The sequence below is a fragment of the Ceratotherium simum genome, chromosome 2, assembly GCF_057802395.1.
Source record: "Ceratotherium simum simum isolate JZ-2026a chromosome 2, ASM5780239v1, whole genome shotgun sequence".
Lineage (NCBI taxonomy): Eukaryota > Metazoa > Chordata > Mammalia > Perissodactyla > Rhinocerotidae > Ceratotherium > Ceratotherium simum.
In genome coordinates, this window is record NC_141901.1 from 15,530,370 (window position 1) to 15,544,631 (window position 14,262).

The following is a 14,262-nucleotide window of genomic DNA, read 5'->3' on the forward strand; positions in this document are numbered from 1 at the left end:
GAAAAGATCTTTTCAGATCTGTGGCTTTTCAGTCCACAGGCTTTAGCCTAATCCTTATTTCAGTCTGTTGCCTCGTTTTTGTGCTTTGTTTTGCCTACAGTCCTCAAGTTCAGGACCCCTCTGGTTCAATTTTTCAGGAGAGTAAATTATCTCCTGAGGGCACTGGAGAGGGGATTGGCAGTGACCCAGATCTTCTAGGTAGGGCTGGTTACCAGTGCCCTCAGGAGATAATTTACTCTCCTGAAAAATTGAACCAGAGGGGTCCTGAACTTGAGGACTGTAGGCAAAACAAAGCACAAAAACGAGGCAACAGACTGAAATAAGGATTAGGCTAAAGCCTGTGGACTGAATGGAGGGATCCAGTCAGGCTTACCCCGGACCCCCTCCCCCAGGAAGAAGACTGGAGGACCCTCCTCTGGAAAAATGGAGGAAAGACCTCTAGTCACCGACATTTGGAGATGCCGCCAGAGAAAAAAGTTCGCTTGCTACCTGACCTCCTTCAAGTGAAGTTGAGCAAAATCCCCAGCCATGCATACTGAGTTGCTCCTCACATTTTTAGCACGTCACCCATGCGTGAACACAGTCAACCATCTCGAGACATTTGAGAGAAGCCACCAATGTGAAATAGACCAAACCAAAGAGGAAAAAACAAAAAGGAAACAATGCATGGCACAGAAGAAAACATCACAAGAAACAACTATCATTAAAATTAAAATCCTCAGATAACTGAAGCAATATTGCATCCATGAAATAGGAATGGGATGCTCTAAAAGAGTAATGAGTCAGAGAACAGATAAAGCTCTTGACAATTAAAAGTATAGCAGCCATAATTTAAAATTCAATAGAAAGTTAGAAGATAAAGTTGGGGAAATCTAGAAAGTAAAACAAAAAGGTAGATAAAAATAGGAGAGAAACATAAAGTTAGAGAACCAATCCAGGAAATCCAACATCTAATTAATTGGACATCTAACAAGAACAGAGAAAACAAGAGGAAATTATACAAGAACTTAAAATTCCAGAACTTAAATACGTGAGTTTCCAGTTGGCAATGGTTCAATGAGTGCCCAGCACAATAAATAAACCCCCAGTAAGGCATATCATTGTGATAAATTAGGACTCCCTGGGTAAAGAAACTATTCTAAAAGTTTCTGAAGAGAAAAATAAAATATTGCATATAAAGGATTAGGAATAAAAATGTCATTCTCCTGAACAGAAAATTAGAGGCCTTAACAAAATACAGCACAATTTTCAAAAATGGAATGAAAATTATTTTCATCCAAAGTCTATACTTGGCCAAACAATGAATCAACTGTTAAGGTAGAATATGGAAAGTTCTGGAAATGCTAAGTCCTTTCTTCTCAAGCATCCTTTCTCAGAGGGCATAAACTATGAAAGATAAAGGCTTGAGATTCACAAACAAGATGAGATCCTTCCCCAGGAAGACTGTGAAGGAAATTCCCAGTCTGACTTGGAAGGGCATTCCCAGGATGACTGCTGTCTTGCACACCTAGAGAGCCATCAGTCCAAATTGGAGCAGGGGGACAGAAAGCTCCAGAAGGAAGGTCTCCAGGTAGGAGGGAGGGTAGGGAGGGAGGGGAATAAATAACCTGATGTTTTTAACCACGTGAAGCTTTTAACTGAGAAGCTGTTTGAGGATGAGGAAAGACTTAGTAATAGGTTCAAAGAAGAGTGAGTAATGAAAAAATGGAGAAAGAAAGCATTGTATGAGTAAGGAACAATTACGGTACACTTCTTGGCTCAGCTACGAACAATATTTATAGTTACAATAATGTAAATATCAAATATTGTGATATCACTATTATTGATTGAGAGGATGGGAGAAGGGAAGGGAGCTGTCAGAGAGCTAAATGTGGAAGTCTACCACATTAGGAAGTCTGATGGTTAATTTTATGGGTCAACTTATCTAGGCCACGGTACCCAGATATTTGATCAAACACTGGTCTACATGTCTCTATGAAGGCATTTTTCAGATGAGATTAACATTTAAATCAGTAGGTTTTGAATAAAGCAGATTACTCTTCATAATATGGTGGGCCTCATCCAATCAAGTGAAGGTCTTAAGAGGAAAAAAAGACTGAGGTCCCACAGAGAAGAGGGAATTCTGCCTCCAGACTGCCTTTGGACTTGAGCTGCAACATCAACTCTTCCGAGGGTCGCCTGCCTGCCAGCCTGCTCTGCAGATTTTGTACTTGGCAGCTCCTTTAATTGCACAAGCCAATTCCTTAAAATCTCTCTCTCTCTCCCTCTCTCTCTACACACCCACACATTCCATTGGTCCTGTTTCTCTGGAAAACCCTAAGGAATACAGGAAGTCAACAGCTAAAGTATAAAACTAATGACTCAAGCAAGAAAGAGCATATTTTTTTGACTACAGAGGCGAAGATGACCAGAGCATAGATGCTGAAGTGAGATGATTAGCAATGGGTGCCTCTGTATGATGGGGAGGAAAGGAATGAGGCTGAAGACTGCTCTGTGTGTGTGTATATATTTAAACGCCTTTTTTTGCTATGTACAAGTATCACCTTATAATAAAAATTAATATTCTCTTTCCCAAAAAATAAAGCATCGCCAAAAGGGACATATTCAGCCTCTCTTCATTTACTTTTCTGCTAAATGTGCACAAGGCACATTTAGACAGAATTATACTTTCCTTCCTCTTATAACTTAAAAACTATTCCAACACTATTGTCTACAGAAGCTATATTTGGGTCACAGCTTTACAACCTAAATATTTTTCATTTCAAGTAAGAAAGAGTGAAAGTAATTAAAAAGTGTTGCTGTCATGCATAATTTAAGTGACTCATTTAACATAATTAAAAATATTTTAGTACCTTTGCATATAGAAAAAAGATTAAAGATGTGCATTTGATGGTAGGTGGATAGGGTAGGGAAAAGAACTGTCACATTGTGTCACTAACTAGTGGCCTCAGTGTGTCAACTTGCGTAGAACTACACTCTGGAGGCCAAAGTTTCTCTTGGCACCATAACTCTATTACCTACTAAAATTTATTTTGTTGTCATGATACTGGCATCTTTTGCAAATAGATATCAAATTTTCTTGTACTTTTGTTTTGAACAAGAATATCATTTAAAAACACATTTTATGCAACTTGTCTTCCCACCTTAAGAATGCATGTCAGGAAACTCAAAACCACTCTTTTAGCTCCAAACACATTCCAGGATTCTGAGTTTCCACAACACGAGGAGGCATGCGTGATGACCCATTTTAAGTCCAGTCAAAATATTTTTCAAAATATTTTTCAAAATAATAATCATCTAAATAACTTCCTTAACTGGTCTGTCACTGTTATTGCTACTATTTTGAGAAAATTAATTCAAACGATTAGATGAGCTAAATGAAATTAAAACTCCAAATTCCTAGTGTGGGTCTCAAGGTTAAGTTTCCTCACTTAGAGAAAAGGGATAAAAAACTCCATTTACTCAAGAATTCCTCGGGAGCTACAATATTTATAATCCCTGTTTCTGGCCTTCAAGATCATTATCTTGCTAATTCTACTTCCTGAAAGTAGAGTTACCCAAAATATACACAACATGAGAGCTGTCTGAAGAAGTATCTGCACTATTTTTATCATTCTGGGAGACCCAGAATAGAAGATGGGAGAATCTGCTGGTTTCTGAAGAAGAAGTTGAACCATTGGAGAGTTTTGCTCTTCAAAGAGGGGCCAGTGCAGAAACAGAAAACTCGGTTAAAAGATCAACACCAGTGGCTTGTATTTCGCACATAACAAGGAATTCAGAGGTAGATAACGCCAGGGTTGGTCAGTGGCTTTGCAATGTCGGAGCATTGTGTCAACTCCTCCTCGATTCTCTTGGTCATGATGATCAGATGACCAGAGCAGCTCCCAGGACCCTGTCCTCACACAACAACAACGTCCAAAGGGAGGAGGGTGGGAAGCACCTCTGTTTATCTTATTCTCTCTTTTAATCGGAGAGAGAAATTACTCCCAGAAGTTACAATGGATAATTCTTTTTAAATGACATTAGAAAATTAATGTGTTCATTGAGAAAGTATTCATACGAGCAAACAAGAAATGGGTTCATATAAGCAAAAAAGTTTTAAAACATTTGAAAATATTTGAAATTATTCCCATAAGTCCTTGGCAAACTTCCTTTACGTGTTGTTGGCCACAGTGCCCTACTCGAAATGTGAGAGACTCAGAAAGCAAGTATCCAGAATTTTCAGCTTCTGAAGGCAGGTCCTGTAGATAAGGAAGAAGAGTGGGAATATGGCTGTTTATTTCGCAACCAGCAGTGTCTGCGAATGTATATATCCCAAGCTGCTGACTTTCTTGGCAAAATGATGAGTTTGTGACTAAATAAAGGTATAACTGAGTAACACTTGCTGACCTGCTGTGTCATCATTCCAACACCCTTCTGTGTGCTCTGTAATGACCAGAAGGGCCTGGAGCGCTCATCTTCTCCATCCCTCCACCCATGGGTATGACCATACGCCTAATAGCCCCAGAATGGAGCAATTTCTCCAGTTTTAAAAGCACCAGAGAAGAAGCCATTATTCTTGATCTCATTCATTAGTCAGACGGTCTTCAAATTTCCCTTGCATGACTTATGATACGGGGTGGAGACAAAACACACACGTATTAATAAGGACAGCATTAGGTAACGCCCATCCAGGACTAGGTTCATCCATCCATTCATTCATTCCAGAAATATCTACTATTTTCTGGCACTGTTCTGTGTACCATGGATCCCAACAGAAAACAAGAAACCAAGGTCCCTGTTCTAATTGCTTACATTCTAGCGTGAGGAGACAGACAATAAACAAGTAAACCAACGCATAAAGAGGGTAGTGATAAGATCTGGGAAGACTCTGGAATAGGTGAAGTAAGACAGGGGATGGGGCAGGAGCTACTTTACACAGGAAGGGCAGAGATGGCCTTTCTGAGAAACTAACACGTGAGCCAAGACCTGACTGATGAGAAGATCAGATCTTTGTGAGAAGATCTGAGGGAAGAGCATTCCAGGCAGAGGGAACAGCCAGTGCAAAGGCCCTAAGATGGGAATGAGGAATAGAAAAACATTGGTGTGAGCAAGGGAGAGTGGTGGCCGCTGAGATTGGCCCATACCACAAAGGGCCTCACAGTCCATGGTGATGGGTTGGGATTTATTCAAGGTACAGTATGTCACCTTGGAGTGTTGTAACCAGGGGAGTGACATGATCAAGCCTGTACTTTTAAAACCTCACTCTGGCTGCTGGGTGCAGAATGGATTTTAATGGGGCAAGTGTTGAAGCGAACAATGAATGCAGAAGCTATTACAGGAGACAATGGCAACATGGACTATAGTGTGAGCTGTAAATGAGAGAGATGGAGAGAGAGGGGAGATCTCTTAGAGTAGAGGCTACAGGACTGCTGCTGGATCAAATGCAGGTCGTGAGGGGAAGAGGGATTTTGGCCTGACATCTGGTAGCTGGTGTGCCATTGACAGAGACGAGGAAGGCTGGGGCCAATATGCCTCGTGGCACTTATAAATTAAAGTTATTCAGTAGCGGGGAGACGATTGTGGCCTATTGTACCAAAGAAACCTTTCAGAAGGGAGTGCGACCTGAGCATTTGGCTTGAGGAAGAGAAGTCTAGGAGGATGTTTCAAGCAGAGGGAAAATATGAGGTAAAAATGGAAACGAAGGCTGTCTTGATTGTAGTAGTGTTCACATGGGGAGGATAGAGTGGGAGAGTTGTGATGAGACCACATTATGGCCATTTTTTTACTTTATTTAGTAAATGATTCCTCTTGTCTGTTCTTTAGCAACCATAGGGTGACAACTGTGCTCATAGGTATGAATGTCTGAATGGTGGGAGACCTCAAAGGAGGGTCCCCTGGCCCCTGTCAAGTGGTCTCATTAAGAGGCATTAAATACTTGGGGTAATTTACCACAACCAGTAGTCTGTTCCCCAACCCAAGAGGTTTAGAAACTAGAACACATCAGGTCTCCCAGAGATGAGCAGTTACTCTGGAGAAGTCAGAATAAGTCTCATAAATTGGAAGAATAAACCAGAAAGCCACCTTACTAATTTACAGCAGAGAGTGTCATTTTCCAAAGACCAAAATACCTCCATCTTCTATCCATGGCCATGCCCCCTCTATTTCCTACCCCAGAAGTTGCATCGTTATAATTAGAAGTCAGTTTGGTGAGCATGGAAAGGAGCCAAAGTCTTGAGAGACATTCCACCCAGACCTGGGCCCAGAAAATGCTCTCTCTTCCCTCTCATGCCTAGACTGCTCCTGTCTCCATTCAGCCTCTCTCCTTCCTGGACAATGTGGACCCTCACAATTGCCAGGTTCTTCTCAGACTCTCTAACAAAAACCACAACAATAACTAGGACGACTCATTGAGCACTAGCTTACTCTGTGCTGAGTACTTTGCGTACATCATTGGATTTAGTCCCCCAACCACTTTATGAGGTAGGCCCCATTTTACAGATGAGGAGACTGAGGTTTAAAGGTTAAGGACCTTGCCCCAAAACACAGAGCTTGTAAGTGACACAACCTGGACTTACCTGGGTCTGTCTGGCTCCCAAAGACAAGCTTTTTTTCCGATGTTTATTTTGGTCATTGTCCTTTCTACTGGAGCATCTTCCTCAGGACTCAGAATGGGTTCCATCTTCCCCCATGGACCTCTGGGAGGGCAATCTCAGGCCTCGGGTCACATCCTAGATAAGACCCCAAGAACTGTCCGCAGCAAAATTAAAGTCTTTACATACCCCCTCATTAGTTCAGAATAGAACCAAACCCCTCAGCACAGGCTACAAAGCCCCCACAGCCTGGGCTCATGTCCTCATCACACACCTACACTCAGGCCAGCATCAGGACCACTGGGGGGTTTATTAAAAATGTAATGTGGTGGCACCATTTCCCAAGTTGCTGGCCTGGTCCCCTTGGATGGTTAATAATAATGATAAGCAACACAACTGAGTATCTACTCTTGCTAGTCGCATTATGTTTTGCATCTAAGTGTTTATGCATATTAATGTACATTAATTCACTTAATCTGAAAATTACCCCATGAAGCAGACACTGTTAGTAGACCCATTTAATAGATAAGATGACTGAGGCGTAGGGAGGGTAATTAACTTGCCCAATATCATTTAGCTAGCAAGTGGTGGAGCTGGATTTGAATGCAAATACTGGGACCAAGAGCTCTCTATCGCATCTGTCCACAGACGCCTACCAGCATCAGCTCTCGGATCCTGAATTTGGGTGCTGGATTTCTTCTGAAAACAGGCTGCTGAAGCCTGACTTCCAGGTATCGGTGCAGAGAAGAGAGAAAACCACTTGGGTCGGCAGCCAGCACTGTGACCAGACCTTCAGAGAGTTGCTGGGCCCCGACTAGGACCACGTAGGTTCAATTCCTGTGCATGAATTCGGACCCCACTTCTGCCCAAATGGGGCAAAGGAAGGAATGTCAGCTTCAACATCCTGTTCTTTAGAAACCCCCAGTGCTTTCCTTCTCAACCCCACCCACCGTAACATCTTGCTTGAGATGAGTTTCATAATGAGTTGAAAGGCACCCTTCATTTCTCAACAAGAACATGAAATTCTTGTCAAATGATGGTCTATGTTTAGCCACTAAAAATTACCTAACTTACAACAATTTGCATGTCTAATTTGTGTGTGTGTGTGTGTGTGTGAGTGTGTGATGCAATCATTATTAGCAAAGGGGAAGGCTGGGGACTGGCACGGCTCACAGGAGGAAGAATTTTAAAGGAAATTGAGCATTCTGAAGGCAGAAGCTAGGCCTGCCATCCATGTTCCAGGACTAGCTCCGATAGCCCACAGAATCCCACTCGGAGCCCTGCAGGGAAAACCTTCCCCACATGCCTTCCAGCTCAGCTGTGCTCTGGCCCCAGCACTCACCATTAGGGTCTCTGTTGCTCTTTGTTTTGGTTCCTGCCAGCTCTGTGCTTTGGGGTCAGCCTTGGGCAGCTTCCCGGAGAGGCAGCTGAGCCACACGGCATTGTCCCTGGGCCTCGGAGCAACATTACCGAGTGTGTAGACTCTCGCATTTAATCCTTGACGGTAGAACACAGATAGTCTAAGAGGTTATGTCGTTTGCCCAAGGTCACAAAGCTAAGAAGTGGCGGAGCTGGGATCTGAACCCAAGGCACATGCAGCATTGGGACACCAGCAAGAGCAGGCCTCCCTAAGCCTTCAGCCTCACAGGGCACCAGTGAGAGAGCATCCCAGGGCTGGATACAATGGAAATGACCAATATTTGAGCTCCCAGGGGAGGAGCCTTGAAGACAGAACTGGACAGCCACGGTGCAGGGCCTGCCAGGAGCAGAGGGTCCTCTGAAAAGGCGCACAACTCAGAGCGCGGAGGCTTCTCAGTTACAGCATGGGGAGTAAGCCGCAGGCCAGGTGCCCACTCAGAGCCACCTCCAACATTTGTGGGGCCAGGGTCGGAGGACAAATGGAGGCCACAGACCACGTGTCTAAATATTTAAAATATTTTAAAGTTATCAATCAAGCTAACAAACTGTCAAGTAAAATATGTTCTCTCCTCCTATCTTGACACATAAACCTTCATGAGGACCTGGGAGGACCTGTATGTAGAATTCTTGGACTCAGCAGAGTTCTGTGTCTGAATGAGGAGGTGTGGGGAAAGTGGGCCCCAGCCCAAGGCCGGCCCCCTCTTCTCTGCCCTGCTCTGTCATACCTCTTGAGGAGACTTCCCATACGTGTGTGGACACTGGGCCTGCATATGCAAGCTCTGCACATGCCTTTTGCAAAAAGCTGCCACTTGGCTACCATTTGGGCCCACTCAGGGATGTTGTCCACCCCCAGGAAGATGAACCCAGGGAAGAGGCTGTGGAAGCAGACTCATGACATTTGGGTTGGAAATTCTAGTCCCAGGGTACAGTCTCTGGTATCCAAGCCTCGTCTAGAAGAGGGGTACGGGCTTTCCCCTTTGCCCTATAGAGTCTCTGCCTTGGGGAGAGGGACACCTCCAGAGCAGGACTTTCTAAAGCATGAGGCCCCTCCAATCTGGGTCTAAGGAGGTTGTCACTGCCACTTCCTTCTTGTGAAACTTTGAGCACGTTACATTAGTCTCTCTGCCTTGTTTTCCACATTTGCAAAGTGGAGATAATTACAATAAGGAATAACTGAGAAGTAAGTGAGCTTATTTAGTGTGGGTAAAGTGCTTAGAACCCTGCTTGGCAAATAGTAAGTGTTATATAAGTGCTATCAATTAAGCGTAATTATTATTTGGACTTAGTCATCCTCAAAGTTGTTAACAGATTTCGCACTGCAAAAAAAACTCATTTCTGGACTGGTGATGGGCAAGAGCTATTCCTGAAGACCTGGAGAATTCTAAGAACCAGGTACTCTGGCTGTCTGATCTGTCCTCAGGCCAGAGGTTGTAATAGGATGGAAACTGCAGAAAGCGGGGAACAGGAGGGAGCGGGATAGAGGGAAGGGTGAGCATTTGCTGCTAATTCATTCAAAAAATATGTCTTGGGTGGGCACTTTTCCAGGTCCCAGGAATGCGCAAGACAGACAAGCGTCCCTGCCTTCACTCTTCTTGCCTTCTTGGGGCAGGGGAGGGAGAGAGAAGGAAGATTCATTAGCAAAGGGAAGGGTGATAGGAGACAGAAGTCAGAAAAGTAGAGAGGCACCAGATCGTGCACTTCTCAAAATGGAACATGCCTGCACACCATCTGGGGAGCTTGCTAAAGTACAGATTTGGATTCAGAAGGTCTGAGGTGGGGCCTGAGATTCCGCCTTCCTAACATGCTCCCAGGTTAGGCCAATGCTGCTTGGTCCATGGACCACACTTTGAGTAGCAAAACTTCCAGCAATAAATTTTACGGTAACTATGTTGAGAAGACTTTGGATGATCTTAAGCAGGGACATGACTTAGTCTGGCTATATTTTTAAAGCTTGCTCTGGCTGCAGTGTGGAGAATGCGTTAGGGGTAAGAGGGAAGGCTAGACACCAACTGGGAGGGAAGTGCATTGGTCCAGGGGAAAGGTGGTGGGTCTGTGTCGGGATGGGGGTGGTGAGGTTGGAGAGAAGTGGGTGGAGAGCAAGTCAATGAGCCTGGCGGATTGATTGGATGAAGGGGATGAGTTAAAAACAGAAATCCAGCGTGCCGCCTAGGTTTGGGGCCTGAGCAAGGAGCTGGGGTGATGCCTTTTCTGACGTGGCCAAGGCCCAGGGAGAAACAGGGTTTGTAAAGAAAACTCAAGAATTTGCACAATCTAGGTTTGAGATTGCAGTCACAAATTCAAGTGGAAATGTGGAGTCAGATAGATGAATCTTGAACTCAAGAGTGAATTTAAGGTTGGAAGTAAAAATTTTGGAGCATTGATTTGCAGATGGTAATTTAAAGGCACAAGAGTAGGTGAGACTGCTTATGGAGAAAGTGTAGGAGATAAAGAGGAGGTCCAAGGGCCAAGGCTGAGGGTTTCTAACACTGACAGGTCATGGGATGATGAAGAGCCAGGAAAGCAGACTGAGAAGGAGGTGCTGGTGTGGTAGGAGGAGAACAAGGTGAGTGTGGTAGGCCTTACAGTGGACTCCAGAGATGTCCACACTCTAATCCACAGAAACTGTGAATACATTACCTGATGTACCAAAAGGAACTTCGCAGACGCAATTAAGGTTAAGGACCTCGAGATGGAGTGATTACCCTGGATTATCTGAGTAGGCCCAATCTAACCATTTGTCTTTACAAATGGGAAAGAAAGGTAGAAGAGGGGGTCAGAGAGATGTGATGACGGAAGAGGCAGAAGAGGTTTGAAGCATGAGATGGACTTGACCCACCATTGCATGCTTTGAAGATGGAGGAGCCAAGGAATGTAGTGGCCTCCAGAAGCTGGGAATGGCCCTCAGCTGACAGCAAAGATGCAGAACCTCAGTCCTACAACTGTAAGGACTGAATTCTGCCAACAACCTGAATGAACAAGGAAACAGTTTCTCTCCTAGAACCTCTAGAAGGGAAGACAGCGCTGCCAGCACCTTGATTTGAGCCAGTTAGACTTCTGTCCTACAGAACCGTAAGATAATAAATTTTGCATTGTTTTGAGACACTAGGTTTGTGATCATTTGTTACTGTAGCCATAGAAAATGAATACATGTGGTTTAAAAGCCAAAAGAACAAAGTGTTTCAAGAAAGAGGGAGTCCTCAGTGGGTCAAAGACCACACATGGATGAGTAAGAGGAAGACAGGTGTGAGCACCAGATGGGCTACACGGGCTTGTCATTAACCTTGACGAGCAGTTTCAGTGGAGTGGTGAGGTCAGAAACCAGACTGGAGTGTGTTGAGGAATAAAGGGCAGGGTGAGGAAGTGGAAGCAGTGAATACAGACAACTCTGTTGTAAAGTTTGGTTGTGAAGAGAAGGAAGGAAAAGGGACCGTGTCTGGAAAAGGGTGTACGGTCATCCAGGAGTTCTGCTTTGTCAGTTTTAGTGGGAGCCAGAGAACATGTTTCTTTGCTGAAGGAATCGATCTAGTAGAGAAGAAGAGAGGTTTGCAAGTGGGGTGGAAGGGATCAGGAGCAAAGTCCTTCAGTGATAAGAGAGGCCCAACCCAGAGCACAAGTAGAGGAGTGGTGTTGATGGAGGAAGGAGCTGGAAGGAAGACAAAGAAGATGAGCACAGGTGCGAGGGGGTTATAGTTTGATGGTGGGAGGAAAAGGTGTTCCCATCTAATGGCTTCTAGTTTGTCATCAAAATGACTGAAGTGAGGTCCCATGTGAGCATATGGGGAGAGGGAGGCATGTTGGAGGTTTGAGGAGAGAGAAAAAGATTTAAGATAGTTTATCTTAGAATGTGGGAAGCCACCCGGATACAGAAGTGGAGCAGCATTCCTCCAGGAAGGAGGTGGCCTTTGCCATCTCTTCCTTCTCACCCCGGCGCTGGGACTGCGAGTGGTCTGTTGGGTCCAGGTTGGGCTCCGGAGTATGTTGCTTAGTAGATATATAACCTGCAGTAACTTTCTTAGCCTGCCCGAGCCTCAGTTTCTTCAGCTTCATCATTTTAATCATGCTTGCCCCACCTCCTTCCATCAAAGGAGCCAGCATGTACCAAAGTGCTACGTGGACGTGCTGTCTGAGCGTGAGTCGTGTTCTTTCTGTGTGGGTGGGGTCCATCTTATGATACCTGGCCACGGAAGGTGGAGGTTTCCCGAAGGCTGGAGATGAGTGTAGAGAAAGGCGTTTGTCTAGTAGCAGCTTCTGCATTCTGAGTTCACTCCCTTCCAAAGCATGAGCAATTCCTTCCACCTCCACCCAGTCCCAAGATGCCTGAGGAGCTCAAGCTTCAGTCTGCTCTCCTGATATCCAGAGCAAAGGGAGTAAAAAATTTGTGTTGGGGCTGCTCTCCTTGGGAGTTCCTCCAGCCATAATATCTGCAGCTGCTATCTGGCTGGTCCTGCCCTGCCACTTGCTGAATGTATGCTCTCTGGGGTTACCCCAGAGTGGCAACGAGTCTTCCAACTTAGGTTCCCTGCAAAAGCTCTCTGCTAGTTTGGAAAAGGGCTACTTTACAAAAATCAGATAAGTCTCATTGTGACCAAAGAGAGGTAGCATTCTCCCTGTGGAAAGCAGGGATCACAGAGCTTGACGACCTTGACTAGAGTCAGACACAGGTCAGCTGAGGACCTGTGAATTCAAATCAGGTCTATTTGACTCCAAGCTCATGTTTTTTTCCACCATACAACACTGCCTCCCTGGATCCAACAAGACTGCCTGCTTCCCAGGAAAGGAAAGAGGAGGGAAGGAGCCAGCATTTATAGAGTGCTTGCATACCAGGGTCATGATTCCTCTCCGGCCACCTTTACAGGATGGGAGCGGGGAAGGTGCACCTCTGGATGGCTGAGAGCCTCTCAGTGTAACAGGAACAGACGCTGTTTCATCATTAACCACTGGCAATCGGAGGCCTACAGGAAGCAGGTGTGCTCTGGCAGGGAAGCCATGCTGAGTTCAACATTTGATCCTGGTCACCAAAGACAAAAGGACCAGGAAAATAACAACAGGGCTAGACACCACGTTCTCTTCTCCAAACATCTTCTCTACTCCTCCTCCCAGTCCCCTAATGCCATGAAAATGATCCCATTCTTTCCCCCAAAATGGGAAGCAGGAGACAAAAGAAAATATCAGGGGAAATGAAGGTGGAATAGAACTCCTTTAAATCTCACAGAAACATTCAAATGGTGGAGGAGAAAGACATATAAAAGAAACTAGATAAGGAATACAAAGAGAAAGAGGGAAACATCCCCTCCAATATGTCTTACCAAAAACTTCACTTCTGTTGTTTATATACTTGTTATATTTCTAGATGACATGAGCCAGTTACCGGGCAGCTCTATAGACTTGTTACATTGTTCAAGGCCCAGGTTCCCAAAAGGAGCTGGGAGAAAAGAATGTTGAGCCCAGAACGTTTCTCTGGCATAAAGTTTTATGTTAGAATTTTAATAAATAAATAGGAAGAGAGGGAATGCACTGATAATATTTTTTATTTTATATTCACAGTGGGATCCCTGGTAGAAGGTGTTGGTACTCTTTCAAAAAAAAAGTTTGTACACTCGCGTATCGCCGTGGTCATATAAACTGGCACGATAATTTTGGAAAGTACAGTGTGTATCATGAATCATAAAATTGTTTATATATTTGACCCAATGAACTTTTTGAGAAAAGAGGTACAAACACTAAAGATGTGCATAAGTGTTTACGACTATGAAACGTTAAAAGCAACCACAATATTCAATGTTGTGGGAATACTGAGTAAATTGTTATCCATTTACATGATGGAACATTATACAACCATTATAATTAGTGGTGTGCTGGAGCCAGGCCATACTGACTGGAAAGAGTCAATTGTGTGCATTCTTTCCTACGCCACATTCAGTGACGTCATGTTAGTAGCGTGAAATCAGCCACGGTGGGAGTATTTACACTAGGGAAATTAGCAATGCTCCGAAGAAGGGCTCACCCCCATCCCCAGAGCGCAAGTTATTAAACATTTTCCCACACACCATTGGCTATAATGCTATGTAAAAGAGGATACAAAGTTGTCTGTGTACTATTGTCATAACAGTGTTAAAATTGGACATGAATAAAGATAGGAACTGGAAGGGAATATGGGAAAATTGAAAAAAGATTATTGTGAATAAATTATTTCTTTGGGTTTGAGTTCTGTTTATTACTATGGTCTTACTTATATTAAAAGAAATTTTAAATGTTTAAAGCTGGACTTCTG